This window comes from Lathamus discolor, chromosome 5 (assembly GCF_037157495.1).
Source record: "Lathamus discolor isolate bLatDis1 chromosome 5, bLatDis1.hap1, whole genome shotgun sequence".
Lineage (NCBI taxonomy): Eukaryota > Metazoa > Chordata > Aves > Psittaciformes > Psittacidae > Lathamus > Lathamus discolor.
The window spans coordinates 102,188,763-102,205,324 of NC_088888.1; the positions used below are offsets into that span (position 1 = coordinate 102,188,763).

The 16,562-nt window shown below is 45.5% G+C and overlaps 1 long non-coding RNA gene across 1 annotated transcript; it reads left to right on the forward strand.

The window, feature by feature from the left end:
- The first annotated feature begins 561 nt into the window (after nt 1-561).
- LOC136014444 (uncharacterized) lies at nt 562-16,150 on the forward strand. The gene is made up of 3 exons (XR_010612710.1): nt 562-649; nt 13,698-14,172; nt 14,980-16,150. It is a non-coding gene; the product is annotated as an uncharacterized LOC136014444 (long non-coding RNA).
- The last annotated feature ends 412 nt before the right edge of the window (nt 16,151-16,562 follow it).

Below are 16,562 nucleotides of genomic sequence, written 5' to 3' on the forward strand. Positions count from 1 at the left end.
CTTCACTGCTGCTATTGAACATCCGTGGCAGCTGCTGGCGCCTTTGACTCATTCGTGTTTATTTGATCCGTCCACAGCACATGGGAACATATGACCTTGGAAAGAAGTCTGCTGGACCTCTCCCTGTCCTGCCCCATTTCCCTTTGCACCCTGGGACGGATGTTGTCTGCACTTAATGTCTTGTCAATACCGAGAGTCTTGAAGCCTTGACAAGCTATTTTAGAATTTATCTTACAGACTTCCTTATTTTCCTGCTTCTCTTTCTTTAGAAATCTTATCACCAGCTGAAGTAACACCCTGTCCTTCTCTGCTTTTAAAACCATATAAACAATGGCTTAATAACTCTGCTATTCCTTTTTTTTTTTAGTTTATACTTTCTCCTATATCACTCCTGAAAGGAAAAATTACTTCTCTCAATGACATTAATCATAAGCCATCAGATCCTTTTGGTTAATTCTGCATTTCTGGGACACTTGCTCTTACTTTTGTCATTTTTATCCTTCTATATTTTGTAATTTTATTAAGGTTTTATTCTCCTTACATCTTTCTCCAAAGTTTTTAGGCAAAAATAGGTCTTGCACGTTCATGGGTCACCCTTGAAACTGAAATGACATGCCATTAGAAGCTGAATTGGAGGATAACAATGGAGGTGGGTGTTTGGATTTTTAAGAGTGGGATCGATAGCGAGGAGCAAATCACTCAACAAATCCATCTTGTTTCAGCTGTCTTTGAAATGGGAAGAATTTTTGCCAGTCTCTTATTGCAGCTTATTTTCAAACGTAACACCTTGGACAGCCCTGGGTGAAGGGCACTGGATAGCTCTGAGACAAAAATATATCTGGGCCCAGGAAAAACATTATGCAGAGAATAGATAGATGGACAGTGAGAAGGACAATGTGACCTCTCAGGGGAAGGCCTGGGGTAAATCTCTGATAAGCTAAGGAAGTGTGGGCTTAACGATCAAGTGGTGAGGTGGATCGAGAACTGGTTGAAAGGAAGAAGGCAGAGAGTTGTGGTCAATGGCGCAGAATCTAGCTGGAGGTCTGTGACTAGTGGAGTTCCTCAGGGGTCGGTGCTGGGACCGGTGCTGTTTAATATTTTCATCAATGACCTGGATGAGGGAACTGAGTGCACCCTCAGCAAGTTTGCTGATGACACAAAACTGGGAGGAGTGGCTGACACACCAGAGGACTGTGCTGCCATTCAGCGAGACCTGGACAGGCTGGAGAGTTGGGCGGGGAGAAACTTGATGAAATTTAACAAGGGCAAGTGTAGAGTCTTGCATCTGGGGAAGAACAACCCCATGTACCAGTACAGGTTGGGGGGTGACCTGCTGGAAAGTAGCGAAGGGGAAAGGGACCTGGGGGTCCTGGTGGATAGGAGGATGACCATGAGCCAGCAATGTGCTCTTGTGGCCAAGAAGGCAAATGGCATCTTAGGGTGCATTAGAAAGGGAGTGGTTAGTAGGTCAAGAGAGGTTCTCCTCCCCCTCTACTCAGCCTTGGTGAGGCCGCATCTGGAATATTGCGTCCAGTTCTGGGCCCCTCTGTTCAAGAAGGACAGGGAATTGCTTGAAGGAGTCCAGCGCAGAGCCACAAAGATGATTAAGGGAGTGGAACATCTCCCTTATGAGGAGAGGCTGAGGGAGCTGGGTCTCTTTAGCTTGGAGAAGAGGAGACTGAGGGGTGACCTCATCAATGTTTACAAATATGTGAAGGGTAGGTGTCAGGATGATGGAGCTAGGCTTTTTTCAGTGATACCCAGTGATAGGACAAGGGGCAATGGGTGTAAACTGGAGCATAGGAAGTTCCACGTTAACATCAGGAAGAACTTCTTTACTGTAAGAGTGACAGAGCACTGGAACAGGCTGCCCAGGGGGGTTGTGGAGTCTCCTACACTGGAGATATTCAAGGCCCGCCTGGACAAGTTCCTGTGTGATGTACTGTAGGTTACCCTGCTCTTGCGGGGGGGTTGGACTAGATGATCTTTTGAGGTCCCTTCCAACCCTTGGGATTCTGTGATTCTGTGTAATACAGCTCACAGGCATAGGTGCAGCAGATATACCACAAGTGTTCATAGGAGAACTAATGAGAACAAAAGTAAAGTAATTGGAATTTCTGGGATGCATTAGGTTTACCCCCAGAGTAATCAGGTCTTTCCTTGATGTTATTAATATGTGATTTCCTTACTTTAGCACAAACCACAGTTTCAATAGTAAACTAGTTCATAATCCAGCTAGTCTCTACAACCACTTCTAACTGCAAAAGAAAACAAAACGTAAAATTTTCTCTCCAAAAATTCTTGGGTTTTATTCACTGAACTTGAGACCAGGCTCGTGGAGACAAAATACTGCCAAAGGATGTGGAACTACACCTAGACATGGATTAAGTATTGCAAGCCTTCCCACAGCAGTAGAGCAGAGCAGAAAGGGGAAAGATAAAAGATTCTATATCCAGGAGAAATCACATTTATATCAAAGTGATAAGCAAATGGAAGAACAATGCTCTTTATCTTATCAAACTGCAATTCTTTCTCATCTCCTTTGCGGAATACTTTTAGTGGCCAACTGGTCTATGTCCTGGAAAACCATATTAGAGATTAATTAGTAATGGATTTTTAACAATAGTGTAGAAGATGTGCACAGGAGAGAAAAAGCAGGCATTTGAATTGAATTATTATACTTGCATAGGTTTTTAGATTGACTACTTTATGCTTTTGATTAAATTATTATAATTTATGTGCTTTACAAGTAGCAATCTTCCGTGAGAGATTATTTTCTCTTGACCCATCTCCATCTAGAATTATTTCCATGGCAACAGTTTGATTGATTTGAGAAAGAAACAAAATTATGAACTTCCATTACCACTGGGTGAAAAAACCTGGTTGCATTTAAAAGCAAAAATAGAGCAGATTTTTGCTTTATAAAAGATAAAGAATAACCTTTGAAGGTGTCACAGCTATATAAAGAGGAAATTCAAACCTGATATTCCTTTGTAGCAAAAGCGTTATTTTCAAAACAGGGTTATAAGCGTACTGTTATCATTAGACATAATAAATCTAATGTTTATCTCTGAAAGTAATGGGACATAAAAGATCCATTACTTCTCCTGAGTCAGCAGACTGATAAATGAAGGCATAATAACCATTATTTCATGTTTCCCTGTAATTTTCTCTGTGTTGAAATGTTTAGATCAGTTAAATGTTTTAAATTTAAGGAATAAATTAGAGAAATGAGATAAGCTGGGAGGGACATATGACACTCACCCCGAGGGACCAGATGAAGCATTCCTTGGACCATTAGCAATTATCTTTGAGTGTGCAACGAGGGTGGAAGGGGAGATCACAGCAAACTGGAGAAGAGCAAACAACAGCAGGAAATGGAGAAGGATGTGCATGAAGACAGACCAGTCAGACTCGCTTTGGTACCTGGAAGGGTTTTTGCATGAGTTATTCACAACTTTATAAGCACCAGCAGGATAAAATGCAAATACATCAAAAGTAGGTATTTCAAAACCAAGTCACACAAGTCCAGCCTGACTCATTACTTTGACAAGATCCTGTAAACAGGGAGAAGCAGCTGACATGTTGCATCATGACTTCAGAAATCCTGTTGTCATGGACAGGTGATGTTCTTTTATACAAGCAAAGAGAATGTGAAAGAGATTAAATCATAACCAGGTAGGTGCTGAACTGCTTGATATACAGCACCCAAAGGCAAGTTTTCAATAGTTCACCCTCTAATGAATTTTTCATTACAAAAGATTGCAGAGATTTTAGTCAATTTGGTTTTCACTTCAAGTTCAGATAGTGGAGTAGAAGATGCACTTTCATTTGTGGAGGGATAAAGCTGCTGGAGGGAAGTTTGCAAACCTACTTGAGGGAGCAGTAGGAGTCAGAGCAGAATCTGTAAGTCGGGGAAAAGCGCAACCAACAAAGCCAAGTGCAGTAAAATGTTGAATTTGGGAAGCATGGATAAAATGTGCAAATCCAGAGGAGGCAGCAAAACAGCCCTCCTCCACCCAAAAGAAAAAACCAAGGAAACCATCCCCAAGCATGAGTTTGTATTGCATAGAATGTATTCTGGGCTGTATCAGTAAGAACATCACAGGCTGTGATTTTGCTCTGCTCTTTGATGATGTTTCTTGGGCTTGTGTGCTAAATCCAGGTTAAGAATGATTGGCTACTGTCCAGGATGGGCAGCTGTGACAGAGGTTTAAGGAATTTTGCGTCAGGAGGAATGGTAGACAAGTTACTCTGGAAAAGAGAGAGGACTGAGGGGAGAGGAATGGGCAGCAGTTTGTGGGTGTGGTAGGGAGGACAGCAAGCAGCTCTGTCTGTCCAGCAGCATGGGACAAAACACAGTTCATTGAAGCTGACACAAAGAGATAGTAGGAGAATATTTCTAACCGTAAAGTGGTGAAGCAGTGGAAGGAGTGGCCTGAGTGGCTCCTGAGCCTCTTCCACTGATGATCTTAAAGAGCAGGTTAGATGAGTCTTCATCAGGGACCATCCAGCTATGCTTGCTCCTGCCTTGAAACTGGCCAAGAGGAATTAAGTGCTGTTGCTGTCACATATTTTGGATGGTGCATGCATGAAAGGCCACCACATGTAGGCTGTGGAGGATGCAGCTGGATGATGTTCTCCTTTCCTGTTTGAAAGTTTCCTTCATACTCAGTGGAGGCTTTCTTCTCCACTCAGATGTCAGCAGAAGACATCTGAAAGCAGAAGGTACCAGAAGAATGTTTTAACCGTGCGGTTCACAGGCTTACCCTAGTGAAGTCCTCTTGATGCAGACTCGCTGGCTGCACTGTCAAAGAGCATCTGTGCTTCTCACACCTCTTCAGAGCTCAGCTCCTGCCCATATAGGACACCATCTATCCTGGGTACATGCAAGACTGATGCCTCAGAAAAGGACAAAAAAACCTATTCATTTTCAGAGCTATCATCACCTACCTGCTTAGCTTTGGGTATATATTTATGTAACTTATGTAGTTTGCGAAACAGGGTCCAGAGGGAGAAGTGTAGTGCCAGAAGCAGAGTCAGATTTGCCTGAAGGTTTCCTAAGACACTTGGAGGATTTACGTTGAGTTTCATTAGCTAAAAAACCCTCCTTCACCTAGGCAGGCCCTAAGCCTCTAATCTGATCTCATCAATAAACTAGATTCAGCTATCAAGATCTCTGTGTCACGATACTGTAATCACTCACTATTACGCTTTTTCACAAGTGCACCATGCCCCTTGGGCAAAGTGCCTGCCGGAGTGAGCAGGCTTTCCCTCTGTAAGGCAATCAGGGCTTATGCAAAAGGATCTGCTGGGAACACGCACACAGTGTAATCCCTGCCCTTAAGCAACTGAAAACAGAATTTCCTGTGGGGCCCATCTGATCTAGCCAGCTGAAGTTCATTTTGGATGGTTTCCGTTTCTCAAATCATAGTGGATAAAGCAACAAGCGTCTTATCAGGCTGTGGAGAATATTGATCTCTTCTCCATTTCTTAGAAACAGTCATTGCCATGTTCCCAGTAGATCTTTTCTTCTCCATCCAGCATGTTTCTTCCTTTTATGTAAATTTTCAGGCTTGTCTAGGAACTCTTTTTAGATTCTGATCCTTTAATCTCAGTGTGATAAACTTTCTCTTAAAAGCTAGCAGTGAAAGTGCTCTTAAAAGTTGCTTGAAATGCACACAGCATTTCAGAAGAAAACCAAACTCATGTTTATATCTTCTCTCTAATTTAAATTATGTTGTCTATGCAAGGAGGCTACAGCCAGGATGGCTGTAAGTGGATCAGGGAAGTTTATTCTAAATACTGTTAAACTTTCCTGTCTTGTGGTAATAACAAACTGAGGTCTAAATACTTCTGGGAAAAAAACTGGCTCTGGGGAAGAAATATGGACCAGATTGGTTTTAATAGCAAGACCTTGTGTTCACACATTATTTTGAACTTTTCAGGGTGCAGTAAAGCCATTCCTAGTTCAGTTGCCGTTGCCAGCAGGATGCAGTTCTGGTCCCATTAAAGTCTGGTATTGGCTGAGTTTGACCAAAGCTTAATGGCTTTGAAAACACTAATCTTCTACAGGGGCATTGCTGTCTTGTCTGCTGCCTAGGCCAGCATAGGCTACTCCTTCCAACATGGAGGCATTAGGTGCCAGAAGGTTGGGGACAGACCACCTCCCAAGCTGGGCTGCTCAGAAGCATGACTTCTTCCCTGGTTGTTTTCTTGGCTAAGGAGGTCAAGTATTTAGAAAAGGGCTTCTAGAGAGCAGTGGGTCTGTGTCACTGTGACACACAGGCACTGGGATGTTTGCTGGTGGGGGGTCCAGGCACTGCTCAGAGACCAGAGGCCAGGACCTGGCACTTCCCAGCTGGTGGAACACTTGCCTGCCCAGCCTACTGCTGGAGGTTGCTCCTCTCATGAGAAGCTCTTTACTCAGTAGTTTTCTCCTTCGTATTTATGTTTAGCTGTTAATAGCTATGGGGTCTCCTGTGCACAGGTTTCCTTCTGGTCTGTGAGATCTATGGCATTGCAGCGAATGGCCCTGAAAGCTTTTCTGTGCCTCTGCTCCTGGCAAACGGCACTTTCACAGACAAGAGCCTTCCCGGAACAGAAAATAGTTCTATCAAGTATCATCTTAAAGCCCACCTTCCTTTTCTTCCAATTTTCCTTAAATAAAAAGAATCTACTTCAGTCCAGGCTCATCTGTGAATCTCATCAATTACTTTACCTTCATTTGACTTACTTCTATGGCACAAAACCCTGGATCTAGTCTTGATAGCCTGCTCTTCACTAGACAGGCTGAAACAGCCTCTCCTGAGCCTGCAGCCGAAAGACCAGAGTGAAAGCCAGAGAGCACCTGCCTCTCCCTTCCCCTCCAGGCTATATTTAGGGTCAGCTGGCTGCGAAGGCATCAGCTACCACTGCAGACACGTGGGTATGTGGCACTCCCAAACATCAGCGTCCAGGGTGTTACTGGGACTTGCTTCTGCCCAGTGCTGCAGTGCAAAGGGAGAAGGCAGAGCCTAGTGCAGGAGAGAGCCCAGTGCTGCCCCTGTCCCAGCTACCACTCATGTCCCTGTCCCTGCAAGCATGGCCACCTTGGGGAGGCTGAAAATCCCTGCTGCTCCCAGCACTGGCAGCAGGAATACCTCTGACTCTTTGCTCCAACTGTGCTTGACAGGGTTTGTGTAGTACCTACTGCTCTTTAATTTTGCTCTTTCTTACTACAAGGCTTGAGCTCTCTAAGGACCAAAAGATTTCTGGACCTTTCTCTGACTTAGTTATTTTTAGGCTTTAAAGTTCAGCAGTGATCCTTTCTTTCTCCTCATGTCTGAGTTGTGTCCTGCTGGGATAAGAGGGAGAGCCTGTGCTTCCTTTAACTTTGGTCATCACTTCATTTTTTTTTAGGAGAACAATCTCATAAATAACGTTAGATTCTTGTGTTTCAGTTTCAAGGAGAAGATTAGTTTTTGTGCTGTAGCAGCTGAAGATTGAATGTGAAAGCAGACCCCAATCAATTCTCCAGTTTAGAAGTACCTTTACCCATCTTCCCTTTGTTTGCAATACTTACTTAGGCATATTAATAACTGAATAGAAATCCAACTGCTTTCAGACAAGCTGGGGCATCAGTTCAGTAAGAACAAAGTATTTCATTAAAAAGAGCTCAGTAAGATGAAGACGCTTACTCTAAAACCAGCTTATAAGAAAAAGGGTAACAAACTGTTATCCACGCCAACTGAAAACCAGAAATAACCAGAGTTTGCAAAGATACCGGTTTAACCGCTAATTGAAAGGACTATTGTTCTGCAAACCTCAAGGCAGGAACTGTTTTTGGGATCCAGTCCAGTCCCTGAAATGAGGGCTAATGCAGCAGCTCCTCAGCTCCAAGCTCTGCTCCCGGCAAGTGCTCTCTGAGCAAGGGGGCATACAAGGTCCTTCTCAGCATGAGAGGTATCACACCTTCCTCCTGTGCCTCCCCGAGTCCAGAAAGTAGAATGTCTGTGCTCACTGGCTGTTTAGCACAGTGAGAGGCAGCTCTGCCGGTTGTGTTCATTAGCACTGTGGCTGGCTCACCACACTTCAGGGCAAGTGGATTTCTGTGTGCTGGGGTTTGGGCCAATGCTTTGGGTTGAGAGGCCTTTTCCACAAACAGTCACGGGCAGTTCAGCCCTTCCAGACCATTTCTGGTAAATGGAAAGCTGGGTTTCACGTATTCTGAGTGGGCAGCTGGAGCACCGCATGGGAAAATGCCAGGCACCCACGTGTCTTTGTGCCACTTGTGTTGGCTTCAGCAGTCTGTCTGGATTTAAATAGGAGCCTTTCAAAGTCAGGTTAAATGGAGCAGTTAGGGTTGCTTTGTCCCAGAACAGTAAATGTTGGGAACTGTAGGCTCATTGCAGTGGCCTGGCTCAGCTGATGGGCTTTCTTTGTGCCGCTCAGATTTATGTGACCTTGTGTCCTGACATCCATGGCCAAGGGTTGTGCGTCCTTTGGGACACTGAAAGGCAATACCACCACAGTTGTGCTATGGACATGGCAGCTGGCTCTTTGCAGACTCTGACAGTAGGATTTTAGTCACTGATTTACGTTTGATGCTGTATGAAACCGCCTGTTGTACAATATATGAAGCTGCCTGAAGCACATCTCCACACAGTAATTAATCAGTTAAGCAAGGCTGTGCCCTCTTCGGACACATTTCATTTTCACTGGAGGTAACTGGGAATACACTGCAAATTGCCTTACCAGGAGAGACTTCCCTGCTATTGACCACCATGACCTTATCCCCACGGACCACAGAGAGACAGTACAACCCACTAATGTGACAGGGAAAGGGTCTTACCCCCACAACCTGCCAAGGCAGGTGTTTTCTCATACTTCTCTCTCTAAACTGAGGGGGTTAAAGGCCTCCATCATTCACAATCTCAAGCCTGGAGCATTGTCTCCCAACTTTATAGCCCCTGTGGGAGGTTTTTCACCTGGAATATCTTCATATTGTAGCGGGTTAAAGTGTTTCGGCATACAGAAGCTGTGGGTACAGGCTCTGGGGAGGAGGAGGCGAAGGAAAGAAAGAAAATGGGATTTCCCCCCAGGTGAAATCTCTGATCACTGTCATGCAGAAGATGAATAACAGCTTTGCTCATATGTTCCTGAACACAGCCATTGCACTGTGCTGAAACATGACCGACAACAATACACTTGTTTTGTGCAGGCATGCCCAGGTAGTTGCTGCTGAGGCCTTGGATGCAGGAGAACATGGAGTAGTGTCAGCAGCCTGGGTGCAATAAGGCACCTGGTAAAGTAGTCTGGTGCTCAAATTTGATTATTCAATGAATTTAAGCCCAAAATCAGTGTAAACTGCGCTTGAGCTGCATTAATGGAGCTTCGCTTATGCCACTTCCCAGAGTTCTTTCTTTCTTATATTGGAAATTATATTCTCAGGTATTAGAAGACCTGTTGCTGTGGTTTCCCTCAGTGTAAATTACCTGTGAAATGATGTTATTTAACTGGGGCAGAATAATGCTGGCTGTTTGCTTACAGCTTGGGAAATGACAAGCCTACAATAGCAGGGATAATAGCGGTTTGTTCATCAGGTGCTGGCACTCCTGAAAATGTTTGGCAGTGCTTGCTCTGAAACTGGGAAGGGATCTAACAATCCAGAACTAATCTAATTTGCATGGATATTTTACCTTAAATGCTACCTTGAACAAAACTTTAATTCTGCAGAAATGTTTAAGGAGGTAGATAAAATGAGACTGAGAAAATGAAGAAAACCAGAAAACAGTACATATCTGAAGGAGGTTGAACTATCCTCTGGAAGTTCTCACCTCTCCCAGTGGATTATGCAGTGAACCTGACAGTGCTCAGGTAACCAGCTACAACTGGATACTTATTTTTAGCACCCAGTGTGTCAGGACTGCTTCTCTCCAAGCATGAGTCTCAATTGCTCATCACCCTCTTGAACCCAGAGGGTCTCATGGTGATGTGTTGAGCAGAGGACGATCGCTTTAGTTCTGCCGCTGTGTGATGTTAATAGACTTGGCATAACAGGTCACTACTGAAAGTTTAAACAGTTTAAGAAGTGGAAATGAGGCACATTTAAAGGCAGGTAGGAATATTTGAAAAGTCGTGACAACTGCAGAAACTTCTAGGAGGTGAAGAAGAAAAGGAATGAAAATAGAGCATGAAGCATGTTAAAGCAGAGGGTTAGGCAAGGCAGAGGCAGTCAAACTGCAGGCTCCCTGCTGAAAGGAGACTCAGTCCCTCTCAGAGAAGAAGGATTAGAGAAGGGTTATTTCTGTCACTGCATTTGAAGTTGATTGCAGTGTGAGCTCTCACTTCTAGGTAGGAATAGGACTTAGCTCTCTTTCATCCGGCAGAGAAGCAGGAGGGATGGAACAGAGGAAAGGGGGATTGCAGCTTTGCTGAGCCTCTCAGGCTACTCCAAGTCACTGGGGTGGCTGTGGAAGCATGCCTGCTGTTCTGCTGTGTGTTGCCTCCAGTTAGGTGATAACCCAGTTCTTCAGCAGCATTATTTCCACACATCTACAACACAACGTGAAGAGCTATCTCTGCTGCTGGGCCTGGCCCTGCACAGCTGGGGAGACCCAGCTTCCTCCCTGGCCTCAGCAACCCCCTGAGCAGGGAGTGATGCTGCAGAGGGGGAGGAAGGCTCCAGCACCCTCCTGCTGTGCAGCCTCTGCCAGGAATAATGCTCCAGTCAGACTGGCTGACAAGGTGGTGGCAATGATGGGGAGATCACTGAGACATCTTTGACACCCCTCCAAGCATTGCTGGTGAAATCAGCCACAGTACAGTACCATACTTGGTGATATCAGGATCTATATTATGTTCCTATCTACCTGTTTTTCTTTCAGTGGGGAGGAGGTAAAAGATTTAGGGCATTCAGGATCATCAGGGTCACCCAGTATCGGACCTCATTGCTGTGGATCATTTTTTTGGTCTGGGATCTCTCCAGTAGCCAGTTGAATCAAACTTTTCCCCTTCACTGCATGGTTGCTGGCTGCAAGATCAAGTGGAATGGTGAAAGGAGGGAGGAGCAGAAGCAAAAATGCAAGAAAACAGAACCACGCAAGAGCAAAAGCTGTAGCAGACTGCTGCTGGTACCACTCTGGGACCATGAAAAGGCAGAAAACTGTTCTGGGCACACAGATTTTGCGTGGCTAGATGACAACTAAATTGCATACATTTTCCCACTGTCCTCCTTCCTCCAGGAACGGAGAGGGAAAATGACAGGCAAAGGGCCAGCAGCGATGACATCAGGTGTCTTGCATGGGCACTGCCTTCACAGTTGTGCCTCTGGCTGCGTGGTCACATCCAGAGAGCAGTGATCAATGGCTCAATGTCCAGATGAAGATCAGTGATGAGTGGTGTCCCTCAGGTGGGTGTATTGTGACCAGTGCCGTTTAATATCTTCATCAGTGATACAGACAGTGGAACTGATGCACCCTCAGCAAGTTTGCAAGTGACACTAGGTTGAGTGATGACTTTGACATGATGCACTCTGACATGCCTGAGGGCCAAGATGCCATTCAGAGGCATCTAGACAAGCTCAGGAAGTTGTCCCATGTGAACCTCATGAAGTTCAACAAGGCCAAATGTAAGGTCCTGCACCTGGCTCAGGGCAACCTCCAGTATCTGTGGGATGAAGGTAGGCTGGGGAAGGAGGCACTGAGGGCAGCTCTGCACAGGAGGACTTTGGAGTACTGGTGGTTAAAAAACTGGACGTAAGCCAGCAGTGTGTGCTCAAAGCCCAGAAAGCCAACTGTATCCTGGGCTGCATCAAGAGTCCTCAAGCGTGTGAAAGATGTGGACCTGTTAAAGCATGTCCAGAAGAGGGCCACAGAAGTGATCTAGAGACAGGCCAAAAGAGGTAAGGTGGTTCAGCCTGGAGAAGAGAAGGCTCCAGGGAGACCTTATTTCAGCTTTTCAATATTTAAAAGGGGCTTATAGGAAATATGGGGACAGACTTTTTATCAGGGCCTGTATCAATAGGACAAGGGGGAATGGTTTTAAACTAAAAACAGGTAGATTCAGACTAGATATAAGGAAGAAACCTCCAATGAGAGTGGTGGAACAGGCTGCTCAAAGAAGTGGTAGATCTTCCTTCCCTGGGAACATTCTGGGTTGGGTTGAACAGGGCTCTGATCAACTTGATCTAGTTGAAGATGTCCCTGCTCATTGCAGAGGGGTTGGACCAGATGACGTTTGAAGGTCCCTTCCAACCAAACTATTCTAGGATTCTGGGATTCTGTGCTTCCTTTCCTCTTTTTCACTATACAACTGTAACATTTGAGGGAGTCGCATCAGGAAGCAGGATTTGTCCTCTCAGTTTTGGATGGCCAAAGTGGAAATAAGTGTTATAAAGAAAATCCAACAAAAGGTGGCCTGTAAGGGCCAGCTGCCCAAGTGTGTCCTCATGGCCATTTTACTTGCCCATCCCTGATTGCATCATGTTGGTGCAAGAACTGGTAAGAAAGTGAGTGGCAGCCTGGCCTTCCTCATTAAGACAGCACCAAATGACACCTCTAGCTCACAGATGAGGCTTGTCTGGTCTCCATGTAATGTGAGAATAATACTAGGAGCCAGGGGGTTGTGTGAATTTGTTCAAACTACAGTGTGGACTCTGCTGCTGCGAAACAGACAGCATTTACACTGTTTGCCTCAGTATTTCAGAAAAAAAAGTCAATTTTTATGCCTCTTCTTTTTCCTAATTTAGGTGGTTGGAGCGCGCTAAAGAGCAACTCATTGGTGTCCCTGCAGCTCACTAGTTCCAGCCTGCCCAGCATCCTCAGGTTTTTAGCTCCAGGCACTGGCATGGGTGCAAGATCTATCAATCACCACTGTGCTGCAGAAAACAAAGGAGATCTCAGCACAGCACGAGCCAAAGATGCCCGAAAAACAGTTTCTCCTTGTTCAAACGTGCAGAACCCATGCAAGGAGTCAGGCTAGCCAAGTATGAAGTCTTGAGAAAGGGAAAGGATCTGCATTAATCTTCATCTGTTAGTGAGAGAGCCTGCTTTATTACAAGCTGAAATTCAGCATTAATTAAATTGCTCACCTTCCTCCAGAGAAAATAAGTACACTGATAAACAGCATGTGATTTGAGTGCAAGTTGGCAGGCAAAACACAGTAGCTTAAGTGAAGAGGCCTGTGATAACAGGCAGCCTTTCCACCTAGAATGAAATTGTGGGTAATGCAAGTGGTGGGAAGCTGCCATGTGTAAAGCCCAGCTCCTGTCCTGCCCTTGGTCCAATTTGACTTCCACAGAAATTCCCTGTGGGAGCTGGCAGGATGCTGTCAAAGCTGCTGCAAGGGGGCTGGCAGGTGAGTGAGACCCCCAGCACACAGGCATGAGTGAAGCCAGTGAGCTGGCCTGCAGAGTCAAGGGAGGGCTGTCCCCAGGGGCTATTACCTGGTGAAACAGTGTCAAAATCCTCACAGACGTCCAGGTAGACACTATCCACTCCTCTCCCCTCATCTACCAGGCCAGTCATTTTCTCAGACAAGTTTGTCAAGTTAGTGAAACGTAACTTCCCATTATGAAACCATACTGACTGGAGACTTTGTTGTTATTTGTGTACCTGGAAATGGCTTATAGGGATGAAGCTGAGGTTGATCAGTCTGTGGTTCCTTAGGTCTCCCTGTCCTTCTTGAATATAGGAGTGACATTTGCTTTTTTACAGGCTTTGGGCGCTTATTCCTCCTATTTTATTGGAAAACATGCCAGTCCTTAAAAGATGCAGTAAACCAGCACCAGCACTGAAGACACTAGATGTAAGAAGAGGGTTTTTGTGGCCTGGTCTTACTGGTACAGAATAGGTTTCAATACCTGCAAACACTTCAGCGATAAAAGGTGATTCAGAAACCAGGAAGAAGATTGTTTTGACTCCAGCCATGGACTCACAAATAACATCTGGCACACCTCTGCGCAGGCGATCTTGCGGGCTATAAGGTGTTGTGAGTGTAAAGGGAGGGAAAAAGAAGTTGAAGTCCCTGTGGGTGTCTTTCCCTAACAATTCACTTCTTGCATGACATGGAGCTTGCATCACTATCAACGACTCATCTGCGCTCAAGGATCCCAGCTCTGCAGTGAACTGTGTCAGCCACCTTCCACTTGTCAGAGGAAATGCCTTGATACTCATCCACACAGCAAACAAAGTAAGAACAACAACAACAAAAAGATAATTAGAGAAAGATATCCAGTAGAGATGCAAATTAATCTCCCTGTACAAAGCCCTTTTTAGATCCTGGGATTTTGTGCGCTTATTACTTCTATTAAATGTGACATATCGAAAGCTTCCCTTTGCCAAAAATGCTCTTTCACTCTTTCTCTCTGACCTCACTTAGCTAGTTCATGAATAAAAAAAGGCAGATTAAAGGAGAAATAAATACAATTTGTTAAACACTAGGGACTGTTCGGGAAAAACGGCATATAGAAAATCTTCATAAAACACTCAACATTTTAAAATGTTTTATTTCGCTAGAGGTTTTGAACTATTAATTAAGAGTAACATTCAAAATTCAGTGTTTTTCTTTCCCTACTAACCATTCCCTTGCTTGCAAGAAGCTTCACCAAATTTCTCCACACCATCCTTGCTCCTTCTCCCATTTCCTCTTTGCATCCAACCTTGCAGCACCCACTGCCTGATCTAGGTAAGATAAAAAAAAAAAGCATTAAATATACCTTTGTACTAGCTCAACAAAGAACAGCTGTTTCTTGAAACAGAATGAGATGCTTGCCTTATGTGGGAGGTCCCTGAGAGGCAAGCACATAGCCTGTGCAGCTTTGTGGTCTGCAACCCCAAGCAGGTTTTAGAGTCCCAGGCTTGGGCTGAGCCCGTGGGCAGCAGAGCCCATGGCCAGGCTGATTATCACTGGCTTCCAACAGGCATGTGCAATGCTTTCCTCCTCCTGCCCATCTGTGGCTTTGTTCCCATCTCCTAACACTCTCACTTTGCACTGCAGGGCCCCCGGTGTTTCAGCAGGGACATCTTGCGCCTCGTTCACAGCAACGGTTGGAAGAAGCTTCTGGAGGTGGAGATCTCTGAGGAGGCAGTGCCACCAAACGGTGCACCTCCAGAAGGTGCACAGCAGCCCCACATGCCACCCCACGTGCCAACTAGCTCTTTCCTGCTGTGATGGTTGGAGACCAGCCATCCCCAGCAGTCATGGGTTTACTGACAAAGACGAATGTCCGCAAGACCTTGGTGAGCACTGGCCAATAGAAGGCTTCAGCACATTATATGTCTGTAGCAGAACATGTAGCTTGGCTGGAGCCAGGAATGCTGGATGTGAGTGGAGACAACATCCTAAAATAGCCAGGGGCAATGACAAGGGCACGGAGAGCATCCTAAGGAATGGAAGGCTCTGCCTGGCAGAGGGTCAGCTGCATTGGCTCCCATGCCTGGTGGGTGTGGTGATGACTGTCTGGACCGACATTTCAGCCTTGAGGAGATATGAGGCAATTCAGTGAGCTGCATCCTCTCACTGCAAGCTGAATGATGTCAAGCCTAACCTCTGCTGCCAGAGGCTCAGCTCATGCTTGGGCACTTGCTGCTGCTGAGGTGCTGTGTGATAACTTGCCAATCTGCAGTCATGTCTCAGAGCCTCTTAACAAGTGGAAATCAGGAGCAGCTCCATAAAAGTCAATTACACCAGTGCAAAGCATCAGCAACGAGTCTTCCGCATGCTTATTTGTGAGGCTAGGCCCATTGGTCATGTGTTACTCAAAATTCTACAGAAAAAAATAAAAGCCTGGCTGGCACTCATGGAAGTGCTTCAAGCTAAGATTTATGGGAAATGAGCTTTGTAATGGGAACCAGATCTTTCCCTCTGAGCTCATGTGCCACTAACTAGTTTTGCTATTTTCCACGTGTCCCTGCCAGTCATCTCTTGCTATGGTGAGCTCATTTTTCTTTATCAACATCCTTTGGGAAGTCAAGGTTAACTTGGGAAATTTGTCTAGAAAAAAGTCTTCCTCGGGACTGAGTCAAGGTAATGAGCTCCTGCAGCACAGCGAGAAACAAGGCAGTTCTGAGAACTGCTGTGCTCTTGCTTCACGTTGTAATTTCCAGCAAACACCCCAGCAGAGCTGCAGCTGGGCCCTGGACCTGCACCAGCCCTGCACCAGCCCGCACCAGCCCTGGGGGACAGGCACTAGAAGGATTCTGTTGATGATGCTGAGGTGGTTGGTGGTCCATGGCACATGTCCGGCCCTGGTGGTCTCCCCAGGTCTAGAAGCCAGCTCACACTATCACCACTCCTACATCAGCACGGTCTCTGTGCCAGCTGGTGTCAGGGCTGGATGTCCTGCAGGGGATCATCTACCAGTGGGGTTGTAAGGTCCTTTTTAATAAACACCTGAATACTCTTGTGCCTATCTGTTGGTCTGGAACCATATTTGCTCCATAAAGAGGTATGCTCAGAAGCTGCTCATTAACAGGTATGGGCTCCTCCTTCATATATTTATAAACTATGATCCCGCCATTTCCTTGTTTCCTTTCATCCCCTTTTTCCTGAAAACAAATATTCTCCATGTCCAGTGTTTT